Here is an 11,306-nt window from a genome sequence, read left to right as displayed (position 1 = left end):
CCTTAAGGAAATGGAGAACTTTCTGACATCACACAACCTACCTAGGTTGGAACAAGAAGAAATTGAGACCCAAAATAGACCAACAATCAAGGAAATTGACTACATAATAAGAAAACTTCCTACAAAAAAAGCCCTGGTCCAGATGGCTTTCCAGCAGTATTCTACAAGACATTCAAGGAGGAGCTGATACCAATTCTACTGAAGGTATTCCAGGCGATTGAAAAAGATGGAACTCTCCGCAAATCATTTTACAAAGCCAACATCACATTGATACCCAAGCCAGGTAAAGATCCAACAAAGAAAGAGAACTACAGGCCAATATCTTTGATGAACATAGATGCTAAAATTCTCAACAAGATCCTAGCAAACCGGATTCAGCAATACATCTCAAAAATCATCCACCATGACCAAGTAGGCTTCATTCCTGGGATGCAAGGCTGGTTCAACATTCGTAAAACCATAAATGTAATTGAATACATCAACGGATGTCAAAACAAAAACCACATGATCATATCACTGGATGCAGAAAAAGCTTTTGATAAAATCCAGCACCCATTCTTGATAAAAACCCTTGAACATCTAGGCATACGGGGAACATACCTCAAAATAGTAAAAGCCATCTATGAGAAACCCACAGCCAGCATACTCCTAAATGGACAAAAATTGGAACCAATTCCCCTGAAAACTGGAACTAGACAAGGATGCCCACTCTCTCCCCTCCTGTTCAACATAGTATTGGAAGTCCTGGCTAAAGCAATCAGAGAAGAGGAGGCAATCAGAGGTATTCAAATAGGAAAAGAGGAAGTCAAGTTATCTCTCTATGCAGATGATATGATGGTGTACCTTGAAAACCCAAGAGAATCTGTCAAAGGCCTCCTTACATTGATAAAAGCCTTTGGCAAAGTCTCAGGATACAAAATAAATGTACAAAAGACGATCACATTTCTCTACACCAAAAATAAACAAACAGAAACCCAAATAAAAAACACAGTTCCATTCACAATAGCCACAAAAAAAATGAAATACCTTGGCATCTTCCTAACCAGAGATGTGAAAGACCTTTACAAGGAAAATTACAAAACACTGTTCAACGAAATCAAAGCTGACACGAACAAGTGGAAAAATATCCCATGCTCATGGATCGGAAGAATCAACATTGTGAAGATGTCCATCTTACCTAAGTCAATCTACAAATTCAATGCAATACCCATTAAATTACCAACAACATTCTTCTCAGACCTAGAAAAAACAACACAGGAATTCATATGGAAACACAAACGTCCAAGAATAGCCAGAACAATCCTCAGCAAAAAAAAAAACAAAGCAGATGGTATCACATTAGCAGACTTCAAACTTTACTATAAAGCTACAATCTTCAAAACAGCTTGGTATTGGTACAGGAACAGGCATATAGATCAATGGAACAGAATTGAGATTCCAGAAGCAAAACCTCAATTTCTCAACCAACTCATATTCAACAAAGCCCCCACCAGCTACCAATGGGGAGAGGAGAATCTATTCAGTAAATGGTGCTGGGAAAATTGGCTGACCACATGCAGAAGATTGAAACAGGACCCCTATCTATCCCCATGCACAAAGGTTAACTCCAAATGGATCAGAGACCTAAATGTAAAACCTCAAACCATAAGAACCTTAGAAAAGGAAGGAAATACTCTCATGGAAATCGGAACTGGCATCCAATTCCTGTACAAAACCCGAAACCCACAGGACTTAAGAGAGAAGATAGACAAATGGGACCTTATTAAATTGACAAGCTTCTGCAAAGCCAAAGAAACCATCAAGAGAGCAGGGAGACAGCCTACAGACTGGGAAAAAGTATTTGCCAACTCTAGGTCCGTCAAAGGCTTAACATCCTGGATCTACAAGGAACTGAAATGTACTGAAAAGAAGAAAACAAACAACCCCATTATAAAATGGGCAAAAGATATGAACAGACACTTCACAAAAGAAGACATCCGAGCAGCCAACAAACACATGAAGAAATGTTCAACCTCACTAATCATCAGGGAGATGTAAATCAAAACCACACTGAGATACCACCTAACTCCAGTCAGAATGGCAATTATCAACAACTCAAAAAATAACAGCTGCTGGAGAGGGTGTGGTGAAAAGGGAACACTTCTACACTGTTGGTGGGAGTGTAAACTAGTGCAACCTCTGTGGAAAGCAGTGTGGTGATTCCTAAAAGCTCTAAAAAATTGACCTTCCATATGACCCTGCAATCCCCCCACTGGGGAATATACCCTGAAGAACACAAATCACTCTATAAAAAAGATACTGCTCACGTATGTTTATTCGCAGCATTGTTCACAATAGCAAGAACCTGGAAACAGACCATGCTGCCCATCAAAAGAGGACTGGATTAAAAAAATGTGGTACATATACACAATGGAATACTACGCAGCCATAAAAAAGAACAAAATCATGAATTTTGCAGCAACCTGGATGGAACTAGAGTCTATAATACTGAGTGACCTCTCACAGAAACAAAGATCCGAGTATCACATGTTCTCACTCATATAATGGACCTTGAACATCCAATGCAATACTATAGGAAAATGACTGACGGTACTGGGAAACTATGGGGGGAGAGGGGGATGGGATTAACAGTAGCAAATATCTGTCTGGGGATGGGAAAACACCTCTTATCAACAGGGTGCCTGAATGAAACATAATTGTACACCTAACCCTTAACTGTACCCCACAAAACCATAATAAAAAATACTGATTAATTAAAAAAACAATTTTTTTAAAATATATTTTTTAAAAAGGTACTTGATCACATATCAGCTCTACCAAAAGTTGTCAAAATGATTTCCATTTTATGAATATTTCTTTCCCACCAGCAGTGCATGATAATACTTTTTCCTCCACATCCTCTTTTATTTGTCATCATCATTGTTGTCTATTTTACCCATTCTGATTGGTTATCAGTTGCATTTCATTGTTAAAAAACACAATTTTCCTCACGAAAATTTATAGAAAACAATTTTCAAATAGTATTTGATGAAATGTCTAACCTAAAATGGAAGGTATTTTATTTAAACTATGTTTCAGAAAAAAAATATATCTCACATTAAATAAAAATTAGCTAATATAATAAATGATTCAGGAAAGAAGTGTGAAAACTTTGAACCTCATTAAAATTATGAACAAACATTGTTAAGACTAAAGAGACTGTAAAGAAGATGACAAGACAATATATAAACTGAGATAAATACTTTCTTGTTTTTGTGTCTTTATTTTGACTTCCTTAATAACATCTGAGACTTCCTTAATAACATCTGAGAGTAATGGAATTCTTTTGGGCTTATTCTGTTTTTATTACACAAGAACTCTACAAATGGGATGATAATGCATAGCTTAAGGGACATTGTCTATAATCGGGGTTCAGTAGTAAGAGGGATTCACATGGGCTTACATAATGTCCTTAGACTGACTTAGATTACAAGGTTCTGAAATTGTGATGTGGGTTTCTGGAGATATGTCATACTTCACTCACATCACTGTTTTGAGTGGACTCCCACATCTCCACAAAGGATGTGGATCAACAGACTGCCTAATGTACTTAAGTTTAAACAAAAGGTTCAGAGACCACATGTTTATTAATAAACTCACCTGGTTCTGAATATTTGGTCTGCTTCTTCCTCTCTTTCCAACATAAAGTCACCCCACTTGTTCAGGTACTAACAGGAGGGCTCAGTTTTGTTCTGTTCCTCTAACTTACCAAATATCTGGTGACTCACCTATTATCTATATTCATGGAAGTGTATTATTTATTATTCAATTTACTAACAAAATTCAGTGCCCAGATTGCAATACTCTACATTGGAGAGTTTGTTCATGCCATCAATGGAGGACAAGGCCTTGCATGGAAAGACAAATCTAAATTGGTCAATGAAAGCCTAAGACTACAGTGCTTAAATTCATTACCCTGCTTTGTATCACTGGTGTTACCAGTCAGGACAGGACCTGAGTTCCTTGTGCACACAGATAGGAGGGCTCACAGAAGTTATATACATTTCCCAATGTAGGTAATAGCACTAACTTCAGAGAAAAGAATATCCACCATTGCTGATCTCCTATTAGAGGACTTAAGTATAAATCTGTTATACGGTCATCAAAGTAAATAGACAACCTGCCAAACAAGAAAAAATTGCAAACTGTTGCTCTGAATAAAACTAATAACAGAATATGTAAAAAAATTCAACAGGAAAAAAGTACCACATTAAAAATTAGACACAGGAAATGAACAGACACTTCTGAAATGAAGACATACAAGTATTCCAAATGCATGTGAAAATATCACGAATCATTAATCAACATCACTAATCACCAATATCACTAATCATCAGCTAAATGGAAATTAAATTCACAATGAGGTACTATATCACACAAATTAGAATGACTATCATTAGAAAAAGTTTTTAAAAACACAGATGCTTGCAAAGCTGTCAAGAAAATGGAGCTCTTAAACAGTGTGGGCAAAAATATACAGAAGATTAGCTCCTATGTGAAGTAGTTTGGAGATTTCTCAAATAACTAAAAATAGAACCAACAATCAAGCCAGCAGTCTCATTACTGAGTATTTACCAAAATAAAAAGGAATAATTCTATCAAAATGATACTTGCATTTGTATGTTTTTCACAGCACAATAAACTATAGCAAAGTGATAGAATCAACCCAAGTTCCCATCAATGGTGGGTTGAATAATGAAAATGTGATGCATATATGCCAATGAATTCTATGCAGTTGTAAAAAGTATGTAATCTTGCATTTTGTCACAATATAGATGCATCTGAAGGCCAATCGCCTAAGTGAATTACCTCAGAAAAAGAGAACGGAATGCCATATATATTCACCCATAAATTGAAACAAAACAATGGCTACACAGCCATAAACCTGGAAATAATATACACCGGGAACTCCAAAATGGGAAAGAGAGACAGGGAGTAAAGGGGTAAAAACGTTCCTATTGGTTTCCATGTTTACTATTTGAGTGTAGTAGTTCAAACCCAGAATTATGCCACTTAGTCATGTAACTAACCTGAACATGTACCTATTGAATTTGAAAATTTGAAAAGATGCCCAAAATTGAAATAAAATAGTAATATTAGAGATTTTGATGATCACAACACTGCATATATTTATAGTAATAAGCAACCATATTTCCCCAAATGCTATCAATATTGCCAAACTATCCCAGGACATTCCAGTCTACTTTGGGTCCTGTCCTTTCCTGAGGCATCCCAGTCCAGAGCTTGCTATATAGCAGGAAACATGCAAATAGGGCCCTCCCTCTGCTAATGAAAATCAGCCCAGCCCTGACCCTGAAGCTTTGGGAGAGGAACCACAGCCCTGGGGGCCAGGGTGGAACATAGACAGGTCACCATGGAGTTTGGTCTCATCTGGGTTTTCCTTGTTGCTGTTTTAAAAGGTGGTTTATGGAGACTAAAGATATTGATTATGTGAGAGGATGTGAGTGAGAGAAACAGTGGATATGTGTGGCATGTCTGAAGAGGTTATCTCCGTGTTTGCAGGTGTCCAATGTGAGGTGCAGCTGGTGGAGTCTGGCGGAAGCTTTGTCCAGCCCGGGGGGGTCAGTGAGACTTTCCTGTTTAGTCTCTGGAACACCCAGATTCGTGAAGCCAACACTTCTTGACCTTCAAAAGCATTCTTAGCAATACACTATATAGGAAAACATAGCAATATCAGTGAGTGACAACAAAAATAAAACTATAGGTAAATATCTCTTAAAAACATAGATGCAAAAATACTCAACAAAATACTAGTGAACAAAATTCAATAATACATCAAATAAAAATGTTTTAAGATCAAGGGAGTTTTATTCCAGGAATGTAAGAATAGTTCAGTAAGCACAAATTAGTAAAGTTGATTCCTCACATAATCAGAATTAAAAAAAAAAATACAGTCATCTCTATAGGTATAGACAACACATTTCATGAAATCCAACACTTAAAGATAGAGACATTACAGAACTAGGCATTAAGGAACATATCTCAAAAAAAAAGAAGAAAAAACTCACAGCTAACCTCATATTTAATAGAGGAAATTGAAATTATTTCTCCTCAGAACTATAACAACAGAACCATACCCATTCTCACCACGCTTATTCCACACAGTATTGAAAATTCTAGCAAAAACAACCAGGAAAGAGATAGAAAAAACACATTCAAACAGGCAAGGAGGAAATGAAAGCATTTCAGTGCACTGATTACATGAGTACATTGAGAGGAAAATCTGAAGAATATTTCAAGTGACCCAATGAACCTATTTAGTAAAATTTCTGGATACAAACTCAATGTGCAAAATCAACATCATTTCTAGACCCAGTAATGTTTATGCCAATATCCAAATCAAGAACTCCATCCTATTTACAACATCCACACACAAAAGAACCCTACTAATATATTAATCAGAAAATAGATGTTAACAAAGAGAACTACAAAACATTGATGAAAGAAATTGTAGATGATGCAAGCATTTGAAGAACATATCATACTCATATATTGGAAGAATCAATTCTTGAAATGACCATACTACCCCAAATAATTTACTGATTCAATGCAATCCCTAACAAAATACTAGCAACATTTTTACAGAACTATTAAAACCATTCCTAAAGTTTACAAGGAATCAAAAACGAGCCCAAATATCCAAAACAACCCTAAGTGGTATCAGTGGCTTGACTTCAAATTATATACTATGTTTATAGTAACTAAAAGAGCATGGCACTGGTGCAGAATAGACAGATCTATGGTACAGAATAGAGAACCCACATAAAAAATCCACATATATATAAACAACTGATTTTTAAAAGCACACCAAAATTAACAACGGATAATGAACACCCTATTCAGTACATGGTGCTGGGAAAATTGCCTAGCCATATGCTAATGAATGAAACTATGCTGTTACCTTACACTGTATAAAAAAAATTTCAAGGTGGACCAAATACTTTAATGCAAGACTTGGAACTAAAAAAATCTTAGAGCCAAACCTAATAAATTTTGTCTTATCACCATTGGTCTGGGAAAAGATCTCCAAAAGTAAATGCAAAAAAGACAAAAATTGGCAAATAAGACATAATTAAGGAAAAAGATGCTGCATAGCAATAGAAATAATCACTTTGGTGAACAGAAAACTTAAGAAATGAGAAGAAATATTCCAAATTTTAATGTACAGAATCTAAAAGAATGTCAAACAATGTGGGAACAACAAGAAACCTCATCAGATTTGGACAAAGGACATGGGTAGACATTTCTCAAAAAAAGACACATAAGCAGCAAACATGTAAATAAGACAAAAGCAAATTAAAACCACTATCAGACACCATTTCATACCAGTCAGGATGGCCATTATTAAAAAGTCAAAAACAACAGATGTTGGCAAAAATGCAAAGGAAAGGGAACTCTCATAAACTCTTGGCAGAAGTGTGAACTATTTCAACCTCTGTGGAAAATAATATAGCAATTCCTCAATGAACTAAAAATTGAAGTATCATTTGACCAACAATCCTACTACTAGGAATCTACCCCAAGAAATAAAGTGCTTTTAGAAAATGGTATATGCAACTTATGTGTTTAGCAGTGCTATTCACAATATAAAAATTCTGGAACCAACTAATGTGCCCATCAATGATTGACAGCATAAAGAAAATGTGATATATACATATACATATATATATGTATATATATATGTATGTATATATATATATACACACACACACACATACCCACATATGTGTATATATAAATGGAATAATATGTAGCCATAAATAATGTATGCATTTGCAACATGAATAAAGGCAGAGAATATCATCTTATGTGAGCTAGCTCAGAAAAAGTTTTTAAAAATAGATTTAAAAATTACTAGACACTAATTAAAAGTAGGAAGGCAAGGAGGAAGCATTAAAGTTCAAAATGTATTTGTTGATTACAATGTTCACTCTACAGAAATGGGTCACCTGAAGCTCAATTCTCACCAGTATATAATATGTTCATGGAACTAACATGCAATTGTACCCCCTTAATCTACAATAAAAATTAAAAAAAATAGCTAGAATGGGAAATATACACATTCGCACACATATATAGAAAATGTGAATGTGAAATGCAATGAGAAAAAATATATATCTCTAAGTTCTGTTTCTTTGTCTTTCTATCTTCATTAATTTATCTCACTTCTCTGATATATTTCTCTAAGCAGGAGGAACCAAAATACTCCTTCAACACAACTTAGAAATCTTCTCAAATATTATGCAGCCATACAAAAGGATAAACACATGGACTTCGCAGCAACTTGGATGGATTTCGTGTCAATCATACTCAGTGATCTATCACAGAAACAAAGAACAGTGTACTGTATGCTCTCACTCCTAAGCAGACCTTGAACAATTATAATACTATAAAAAAGTTGGCAGTAGTGGGAAACTTTCAGGGGAGGGGATTTGGGATTGGCAGTTGAGGGAAACTGGTAGGGGAGGAAGGGGCATACATCAACAAGGGTGCTTGCATAATCAACGTTTGTACACCTAACCCTGCATTGTATCCCATATCTTTTATAATAAAAAATTTAAAAAAGAAATCTCCTCAGCTACATATTCAATTTTATCACTCTCATGTTCTACATTCCATAATACAATAAAAATCAAATGCAATTCAGTATGTTATTCACCAGTTTATTACAAGGAAATTCTTGCTTAGAGTTCCAACTTCATGGTCCTAATTTCCACCAGAAACCACAGAAGTACCTTTAATGTTCATATTTCTACACGCTTTCTGATCACTATGATGTGTACATTCTCTAAGACACTTAGTAACTTGGAGCTTACTCACCTTTTCTCCTCCATTCTTTTGACCCCTCAACAGACTCACCTTTCACGTGGGTAATTCTCCTGTTTCTTGGCTTTTTGGTATTCAACTCAAAAATATTTGAGCCTTCACTCATCACTCAGTTCCAAATCAACTTACACTTGTAGGTATTTGTTACAGAAGCCCCTCATTTCTGTTCATAATCTGTCTCAGTCAGCACATGCTGCCATAATAAAATGCCAAGCACAGGGTGGTTTGAACATCAGAAATACATTTTCTTAAACTTCTGAGATCTTGGAAGTACAAGATCAAGATGCCACATGATTCATTTTGCAGTGAAGAATCAGTTTCTAGCTTGCAGATGGAAGCCTGCTCACATGTGATAGAGATAGAGGCAGAAAACCAATACTGACAGATAATAACCACCCTCCTCCATTTATCACCTCACTTACCATAATAACCTCCTAAATTCCTTTCTTCAAATGCAATCAAATTGCAGTCAGACATCAAGACACACTTTTTGAAGGGACACAATTCTACCCATAACAACCTTCCATTTTAACATTCTGTGAAGTACATTAGACAGGCAGCACAAAAGAAGTCACACTTCTGAGCCGAGTACTCACAGATATAGACCACTGCCCCTCACAGATGTTGATGTACTAAAGTTTCACCACATCATGATAAACTAAGAAAAATTTAATCTCTTTTTCCCAGCTCTGTAACTCAACTTTCTCACTGGGTTGTCTTGTGATTAAGAAACTAGAGTTCCTGTTTCCGGTGTGAGTCCCAGCTGCCCTCACTGGATCCAGCCCAGTGGCAGGAATTCCTTCGAAGTCATTAAATATTGTGAATTTTAACCAGGCTCTTTTCATCTATTGATATTTCTGATTTCCAGCTTCTTGGGAAGAGGTTTCTGATCACTGAGACATTCTCATTAATGTTCTCCTGTGTTGCTCTATGAGTCATTCCATGATCTGCTATGCCTTTCCAGGTGCCAATTACACATAGTGATATTAGATTCCTGATGAAAACAGCAAGTCAAGGTTAACCTCTGAGGGCAGTTCTGGTTTCTGCTGCACTATATAAAGAGCTACAAAATCATCACCTCATTGCCAAAAAAAGAGAAAATTATAGCCAAATTGAGTATCAGGTAATTTTCTGGGACCTATCAGATAACTCGTTTTACAGGGACATCTCTGACCCCAAAAGCAAGAGACAGGAACATACAAAATCACACGTGTGACCTGCTTAATTGAAGCAGAAGCTACACGGAAGCAACTTGGAGGGTGCACTTCCATGTTAGTTACTATGTATGTCCAGAGTAAAGATGTGTAGTATGTGAAGTGAAAGCTCTTGAGACTGCACACACCACAGTCCTGTGGACTTTTCCTCCAGAAACCTTCAGTTTCTCAAGGTGACAATCCAAATGGAAATACTCTAGAAAAGAAGATGGGAGGTTTTATCAGAAATACACATAAACTATTCTCCAAATACCCCTAAATTGGAGGATCAATCAGAAGCACACATAGAGCATTTACCCAGACATCCCTGTAGAGGGCATTTTAAAAGCACCTTAACGTAGGAGGGGAAATACTTTTGCCTTGTTCCAGATCCCCTCAGTCTCCTGTATCACCTGAGAGAAGAAAAAGTCAATAGTGGTGAAAGATAAAAAGAAATAGAGTTGATACTCTTTCACACAAGAAGAGAGTAGAGGACAGGTAACAATGGGCTCCACCTGTGCAGGTAATTCCTGTGCAGGTAATTCCCAGAGACACAGGATCATAAAATCATGGAAATTTAATTATAATATATAGCAATCCCTTCCCCAACACATTACCACCACACTAACTTAATAGGAGTGTATTAAAGCTAATGTGTAATAATTTCCATAGTCTATATTAGGACAAGAGCAACAGGGGAGGCAAATCAATGTCACTAGAGGAGTTGAAACCTCTGGCACCTACAGCTCCAGATTTGTTCAGCATCCCTTTCTCACTGTCCTCAGACACTGTTTCTCTTTCCTTAGTGATATTTGCCAAAGTTTCTATCCTTTTCATGGAATTTGGGGATTTCCATGTGAATCCCTGTTGGGAGCTGGCCATGGAGGCCCACCTGAAAGTTAGGGATCAAGGTGGGCTGTGGACCCTGAGACCACTAGGATGTGTTCAGGAGCTGTTGGCCCATTCCTCTTCCTTTTTTGCTATTTAGCACATCTCATTAGAAGGAACTTTGTCTAAGCATGAAGCTCTGAGAGTACAACAGGCATGGCTTACCTGAGCAGTCCATTGTTCCCATTTCTCACAGACTGTGGTTTCGGCTTTAAACTTAACACAGTTAAGACTCAGGTCACATTTGGGAGCCTTTAATATGGTACAAGATTTTTTATGAGATTTAAAAGTATATTTGTAGAATTAGTATATACATATGAAGAGCTGCTTTCAGCTTTA

The 11,306-nt window shown here is 36.5% G+C and overlaps 1 protein-coding gene across 1 annotated transcript in view; it reads right to left on the bottom strand.

Moving 5' to 3' along the window:
• Nucleotides 1–11,306, bottom strand: part of LOC103277169 (metabotropic glutamate receptor 7-like) — a gene marked incomplete at its 3' end in the record, with an annotated part of 254,759 nt that overhangs the window by 231,801 nt on the left and 11,652 nt on the right. The gene's annotated exons all lie outside the window — the stretch shown is intronic.

This window comes from Carlito syrichta, unplaced genomic scaffold (genome assembly GCF_000164805.1).
Source record: "Carlito syrichta isolate Samal-C Ts95f unplaced genomic scaffold, Tarsius_syrichta-2.0.1 Scaffold316494, whole genome shotgun sequence".
In the NCBI taxonomy this organism is placed as follows: domain Eukaryota; kingdom Metazoa; phylum Chordata; class Mammalia; order Primates; family Tarsiidae; genus Carlito; species Carlito syrichta.
This window is presented reverse-complemented; position numbering and strand designations above follow the sequence as displayed.